Below are 7,852 nucleotides of genomic sequence, written 5' to 3'. Positions count from 1 at the left end.
ATGGGCTGCAACCAGCAGCAAACTGCCAACTGGGGCTGCAGAGAGCCCAGCCAGATACAGCTTGCCCCGCTCCCAGGAAAGCAACATTTGGGGAGGTGGGATCAAAGGGCACTTTCCCTCTGCTGCGAGGGTTTCCTACAGCAACACCTCGAATAAAGTAGCAACACTGTGCAAGGATAATAAAGCCACTCTCACTATAAAAGCACCGCATGCTTGCACTGAGTATCTCGAAGGACTCTATGACAGTAATTAACCCATCCATCCTAACTAGATCATAAAAAACAGTTATCCACCTTCTGCTGCAGAGTCAGCAAAAAGAGACTCGCATTTCCCAAAGGTTCCTTTGACTTTCCATGCTCCTTGTTAGCCCCACATGCATGGGAACAGAGAGAGCGAAATTCTCAGTGTTGTCACTATGTCACAGCGCCCATAGGGGCCCAACCAAGGCCAAGGGAATTGCTTTGCTGGATCCCACACACTGAATGCTTGGAGAGAGTTTCTCTGCCTGTGGACGTACTCACTCAAGTCCTGGTCCCATAAACTCTTAAGGCACTGGCATAAAGCTTCTGGAAAGAAACGTGAGTCTGAATGCCTCTGCTGAGACACCCACCTGCCGAGGATCAACAAACCCTCGAGATATCAGGAATGCTGCTACTAACAAGGTTGGCCAATGCCTGTGTTGTCCAGGGGCTACAGGCGTCTTAGCTGAGCTCTTCCTGCTCAAGAGAAGGCTAATTAATCAGCTCTGCTATTCTGGCATCACCCAAAAGTGAAAATACTTTCTGGCAGAGCAGCAGGCACAAAATTAGCTGCTGCATTAAACTGCCAAATCTCCTTTACTCCTTTATTAGTTGCATTTGGTGATGATGAGGAGCGAGGCATTAACTGGTCCCCGATGGATAAAGAAACTATTACTCTCCTTTCTCTTTGCAGCAGGGAGGAGGAAATAGGTTTTATTACTGAGATTTCCTTGAAGACATTCACTTGACTTTGTGGCATCAGAGACGGAAGAGAAATGAAGAACACAGAACTCTTGGCACAGTGGGAGAGATCGTGCACAGATAATAAAAGAGTGAAGCATCGGGTCAGCTGGGATCTGAGATGCACAGAGGTGACTGAATCCTTGCACCGGGTCAAAGCTCTGACGATCCACTGGGCTCGGGATTTCTGTGCTGGCACTGGGGGCCTAAACCATGAAACTCGCTGGTGACAAATGGTCATGATTCACCGGAGTGGCACAGAACTGAGTCAACACATTATTAAATCTTCTTTTATTATTATTTTCAAAATTAGATCTCGGGCTTTTACTCCACTTAGTTTTAGATGCTGGATAATATGACATGAGCCTCCTAAAGGGAGAAGCAGACTGGGAGAGCCCTTATGAATCACTGTATTCAATGCTGTAGGAAAAATTTCTTCTCAGAAAGAGTGGTTAGGCACTGGCACAGACTGCTCAGGGAGGTGGTGGAGTCACCATCCCTGGGGGTGTTTAAGAACCAAGGAGATGTGGCACTGAGTGACATGGTCTACAGCGATCATCCTCATGAGTTGATGGTTGGACTAGATCATCTTATTGATCTTTCCAACCTTAATGAATCTATGATTCTATGTTCTGGCAGAAAGTTGGCCTAAGCAGGTGGTGGGGGCTTGATGCACACATGTAGGGTGGAAGTTGGAAGAAGCATAAAAACCATGTATGCAAAAAGGTCCTGCAATGGGCAGTCAGAAACCAGAAGCCATGCTGGCAGGGTGGCAGCTGCCAAAAGGATATGGTGGCCCAGAGCTTTGTTGACCTGGTCATTGGTCCACCTGGTCCCCCTGTTCTTCACCACTGAGGAACCATCCTCATTCCATAGGCTCTTAGTGCCCAGGCACCAGGAGAGCTCGGAAGGTGAACGGCATGAAACCATCTCGCCCCATTGGTTCTCACACCAAGGGCAGACCCAGGGCAAGGAGCTGTAGCATGGGCAGCTTCATCCATACTTCATGCCCTTGGAGAGGAGCACCCCACCGGTGCAGCACCTCACAGGAACGTGCACTTGTCTCATCGGATGAGTCCTCCAAGTGCCTGCCAGTGGCTCGTCCTCCTCCAGCTTCGTTTTCCGCGTGCACAATGCTGGTAATTGCAGCCCCGAGAGCGGAGCTGCATGGTTTGGCTTCACTCACAAACACTCGGAGACGAAAAGTGCCTGAGAGAGCAGGGTATTGTTATTACTAATAATTATAAGAATTAACCAAATATTTGTCTTGCAGCATCCAACCCCGCTGCTGTTTCTTGCATAAATCACACACGCTTCCCCAGCTGCCAAAACCAAGCCCCAGCCTCACTCCACGAGCCCTCCGGTATCAAAAAAAGGGGGCAGAAAGTGCCGTGGGGCTGAAAGCATCGTCTGCTCCAGCAATTAATTTAATTGGCTTAAAAATAACGCAGGTAGGCTGTAAATTGACAACAAGCCCAGTGAGGCCCAGGGGCTGACCCTGTACCTGGGGGTTTTCCTCCCAGAGCGATGCACCGCGTGCTGCAGCTGAGCCGGGCTCTCGTAAAACGTTTATCAATGCCTGGGCATCTTCCAAGCCCAGAAAGGGTGCACGCGGAGAGAGGTCTCCCCTTGCCGTCAGCAGGGACTGGATTTCATCACTTGTTTTAATTCACATCTTTATAATTTTATTGCATTTTTCCCCCCCTGTTTTCTAATAAGCTCCTCTAACACCTAATAAAATCAGTCTTTTTCCCTTCTACTTACCTCCCCCTGCTGCCATCGCGATTACCTAGGCAAGAAAAACACAGTGCACGGGGTTCTGCCGGCTGAGGTTTAGTGACTGATTTCAACCGACGTGAGCAGAATCAGCAATAAACCTCAATGTCACGGCATTCTGCTTCCTCCTTCCTCCGTGCTGCATGAAATATCTGAAGGGGACAAACGCTGAGGAGGGAGAGGAATCCTATCAGGTCGCATGGCCAAAAATGAAACTAAGAACGGAGCCATTTCCAGAGAGGGAGATGCAGTCAGCTGTGCAACGGTTGTCTGCAATAGATGGCATCTCACTGCTGCGATCTCTACAGTTCTCCTATCTCAGCATCTCGCAGCCCTTAATGGGTTATTCCTTTTAGCATCCTTTTGGTGCCGCGCCATTGTCTCACCCATATTTTGCCAATGGGGACCAGAGGAGGCCAAGCCCATCTCCCCTCACCTCCTTCGGCACCCATTTCCCTCTGGTCATACTCTACAAATCCATCTGTATTCTGGTCACAGGGCTATTTACCCCTGAATTTATTTGTAAAAGGTACATAAAAGTGCTCTGTGACCACAGAGAGGCAAACAAAGCTCATAAAACCCAAGTTGGTTATTTCCTGCTCTGCTTTCAAAACAAAAAACGCCATAATTTTAGCAGACAATTAAACTCCCTGATTTCCAAGGGAGGAGGGCACACAAATACTTTTGAGGATTTGAGCCCACAGGGTTATGTAAGGAATTAGCAGGAGGGCATTAACCCTGCTGCCGAGCATCCTCATGGTGAGGGGGACACATCAGAGGGAAACAGAAATCCCAGAAAGGCTTAAAACTGAAGTCAGAAAAATGCAAAAAAAAAAAATGCCATGATGTCGCTCCAGGCCGGGGTCTCTCCTGCTTTGCCAGCTTTGCCCAAAGCCAGGACAAACAAACCCAGCTTGCTTTGGGCTCCTCTGTGGGGCCGGGTGGGAGCTGGGGGCTCACAGCGCATGCATGGCCCCCTCCCTTGGCACCACTGAGAGCTTTGCATGGGGCACACCGGGGCTGCAGCAAGCACGGGGCAAGGCAGCACGAGTGCAGCGTTTTCACATCTCGGCAAGGAGCTCGCATTCCTCCCTCCAGCCCGGGGCTGCTTATTAAACATGTTGTCATAATAAAACAGAACTATTACAAAATAATAATAATAATAAAAAGATTTAAAAATATATATATGAAAAAGTGAGGAGGATTTGAGGAAGCCGTAGGGCTGCCGTGGGGCCTGCTCACCCTTTAGGCTTTTGGGTGACCCTCGGGGACGCAGAGGCACGAGGTGGGGAGGCAGCAGGTCCCCCCCCCATCCCAGCCAGGGTGGGCTAGAAGGGAAACCTGGCCGCTTGCCCACCTGTAACACCGCCGTGGTGCCGGTTATCACCCCGTGAGCATGGGATTGAGCCCAGCTGTAGCCGGGGATCCTCCCTGGGTGACTTGTTGAGACGGGAATTCGTCCTAAGGGAGAGAGGAGGGCAAATCTCAGGGAGAAGTACGGCACTTTGCGATGAGAAGTGGTTGGAGGGGAAAGAAGGAGAGAGGAGTTGCAAAATTCGGAGGCGTCGGTGAGACTTCAGAAAGAAAGAATAGGAGAATGGGGGAAGAAAAGGGGAAATATCCGTAAAATAAAGAGAGGGGGAGAAAAAGCAGTTGGGTTCACCTTCCAGCTCCTATTTCTGCCTTATAGGAATTACAGTGCATTTGTCATTGACCAGATTAAATAAAAATAATCCTGGAGTTAAATTATTTTTAGGACTTGAAGAGTCGCGTTCCAATGGGCAATAATCTGTTTGTAACGCTCTAATGGAGTAATGGTAATTTCATAGGGCTCGGAGATCGATCCTGCCCCGTGTGCCACGTACCTATGCAAATAAATACCCCATTCCGTTTGTGTCCATGTCACGCAATCTGCCTGCTTCTCACTCCTTTAATATTTAATTATTGAAAACAAGGAGAAATCCCATAGGAATTTCGGTCTCAGAAAATAGCTGGATTACTCTCGTCACCCGAGAGCAACAGAAAAGAAAGGAGAAAATCTGATTCTTCTTAAGCCCTAAAACTGAAACTCAAATAGAAAAAAAAAAAGGACGAAGAGAAAAAAAATATCAAACCAGCCCCCCTCCCTCCTTTCACATGAATATTCTGCTTCTTTTTATTGTAGCTATTCATAGTCACACCTAAATGCAGCCTATAAATCCAGCGATCTATTATTTAACGCTCTCACTACTGGTATGAAAAAAAAAAAAAAAGAAGAAGATAAAATATTTGGTTGGCAATGCATTTAAGTGAACTCTTCTCAGAGCCGGCGTGCTCTTGCCAGCCAGGCTTTTAGGGATGGTGAGGAGGAATAAAAGAAATTCGGGAGGCAGGAGAACAAGTAGCAGACGCTTTCACCATGACTTCTGGAGCCTCACCCACCCAGGTCCCCAGATCCTTCAAGTCTAAATCAAAGTGTTTCCCTGCAGGAAAATACGCAGGGTATCAAAATGATGCTCGTGCTTTATTTGAAGGGAGAAACTGAAATTCCCGCAGCGCCCGATGGGCTGAGAGGTGCGAGGAGATGCCGAGGGCGCCGTGCCCAGCCTGCACCCGGCTGCCTGCGTGCAGAGAATCACCGCAGTTCCCCCTTTTGGTTCCCACAGGCACTCGGGCTCCCTGCAAAACTTCAGGGCGCCCTTTTCCTGAGCCTTCTGCTTTTTGATATCGGGGATCCCAGAGATTCTCAAACAAGAAATAAACAACGCTGTTAACCTTCGACAGCCTTTATTCTCTTTTTTTTTTTTTCTTTTTGTCTCAAATCAACCTTTTTTATATTAGGTTTGAGCTCACCCTGAGCAAGTGAGGAGGTATCGGTGGGGTTAGTGAAGGGTTCAAACCTCAGCAGCTGGTAGCTGATGGATCTGCAGCACCGGGACCAGTCGGCGTCCCAGCACTGAAGATTTCCAAAGGATCCATGATGGCAAAAGGAGGGGAAAAGTGGGTGAATGAGTGTGCTGGGGACACAGGGTGGGAAGGGAACATGGGGGGTGCCACCACCAGGCACACAAAGGCTCAGGCCTCGTGCAGCCCTATTGAGGTGGTGTCAGACTACAGTCTGTAGCTGGTTAAAAATGGATGGGGATCCCCTGGCTGGGTGCCTGGCGAGGTCGGGGCTGCTTCCATCCAACCCTGTTGAAATCACGGCAGGGCACTGCCGTGGGCAGTGTGCTGCACACCTCCGTGGGAGCAATGCTTGCTCGGCCTCGTCCCCAGTGCCAGCAAGATGGGGCAGGCAGCAAGTCCCGTAAGTCATTTTTGACAGCAAGTTTGCGCTGTCCCGGGGCACTGAGAGACAGACCGATAATTTGGGATGCTGCACAGAGATATATCCTGGGTCTTTATCTGAGTGCAGTGGGTCCACCAAGATCAGAAAGGGCTTTTTGTGGGAAATTCATCCAAGTAATGCTTATTGCCCCAAACAATGCACACGGCACATCAACAGCAGCTCTCACGCAGAGCAATGCCATCACATGTAGCCAAGGGGGCACCGCGGGATATCCCCATTGCTGCCTATCCCTCCATCCCACTGTCCCTCCATGGTGCCCCATTCCCTGCTGCAGGCCCAGCACCGGGCACTGAGCATTCTGCATGGGGCGTGATGGGGTCAGTGTAATGGGGCTGGGGGCCAGGGGGGCGGTGGCAGGAGCATGGGGTTGGAAGGGGAGATACGGCTCAGGTGTGCCCAGGGTGCGCTGCAACAGCCGCATTCCGGCTTTTCCATTTCCAGCCCTTTGCTTGAGGTAGAAACAAGCCAGATCGCAAACACTCCAATTAAATCAAATCAAAACAAAAAAAAAAAAAAAGAAGAAGAAGAAAGCAGGAAAAAAAAGCCACGACGCACCCCACGACACCCCACTACCCCACTCTCTGCCATTCACACGCTCCCTCGCTGGAGCCGATGCCTCTCCCGACACCGAGGGAAACATTTTGTTCCATGCGAGGGCTGCAGCCGACACATGGCTGAGAGCCGAGCGGGGTTTGTGTTAATTGCGGCCCTGAGTTGTCCTGAGTGCGGGCAGGGGGGCTGCAGGGAGCTGGGGCTGTGCTGCGAGAGTCTCCTTATCAATCAAAGTAAGTCTCATCCGTGGCAATTAAGAGAAGCAGTTGGGACGTGTGCGTGGTGGTGTGGTTTGCTTGGAAGCGAAACTCAGCACCGTGCTGAGTGACAGCAGGATGGGAGCACTGTCCCTGCGCAGCGCTGACCCCCCACCCCAGACCCCATCAGAGGGGAAAGGGAGCACTGAGCGGTGCCTGCGCTGGCGCTGTCAGAGGGTAAACGTAAGTGGTTTGTTATGATGATACATGAAAAAAAAAAAAAAAATGGGGGGGGGAAAGGGGGGGGGGGGAAAGCAGCCCATGTGATTTTTATGCAAATCGAGTGAGTGGACGCTTAAAAAAGCCCAAAATGTCAGGTAGATAAGATCGCGTGCACCTCGAGCAGTGTCATGGTATTCTTCGTGCGTGACATTCAGACTAGAAACCGAAGCGCGTTACAGAAATCAGACACCCACAAAGAGCTCTGAGATTGCACCGAGGACAGGTTCCTGCACAACACCGACCTCTGACAAAAAAAAAAAAAAAAAAAAATAAAATAAAAAAAAATAAAATAAAATAAAATAAAATAAAATAAAAAAAAAAAAAAAAAAAAGTAAAAAAAAAAAAGTAGGTTAGATTAGCAAACAAGATAGCTCCATGGAGGCAGGGAATGCGCACACATGGCCCCGTGCGTGCAGCCGTCCCCAGGCTGGGGCTGGTGGTGGCTCTGAGACTGAGCGTCCCACTCCTGGACTTGTTTTGGTTTTTTTTGGTACAGGGCTGAGGAAGGCTCATGGCCTGAAGGAGTTAATTCCCAACGAAAAAATCCTAAAGGGGCTCTGTTTATTTAGTGAAGGACAGGCACTTCTTCCAGGAGTGCAGCTCACCTGGGAGGAGGCCTTCAGGATGCTCCAAACCCATCACTACGGGGCGAAGGCCCCGCAGCCCCTCGCCCACCTCCAGTTCCGAAGTCCCCAGCGCAGTGCTGGGGCAGGACGTGTCCCACAGCCCCGTCCCCT

The 7,852-nt window shown here is 49.9% G+C and overlaps 1 long non-coding RNA gene across 1 annotated transcript; it reads right to left on the bottom strand.

The window, feature by feature from the left end:
• LOC110398817 lies at nucleotides 932–7,364 on the bottom strand. Its single transcript, XR_002438637.1, has 2 exons — nucleotides 2,745–7,364; nucleotides 932–2,189 (listed from the first exon to the last, which is right to left on the bottom strand). It is a non-coding gene; the product is annotated as an uncharacterized LOC110398817 (long non-coding RNA).

The sequence above is a fragment of the Numida meleagris genome, chromosome 4 (assembly GCF_002078875.1).
Source record: "Numida meleagris isolate 19003 breed g44 Domestic line chromosome 4, NumMel1.0, whole genome shotgun sequence".
In the NCBI taxonomy this organism is placed as follows: domain Eukaryota; kingdom Metazoa; phylum Chordata; class Aves; order Galliformes; family Numididae; genus Numida; species Numida meleagris.
This window is presented reverse-complemented; position numbering and strand designations above follow the sequence as displayed.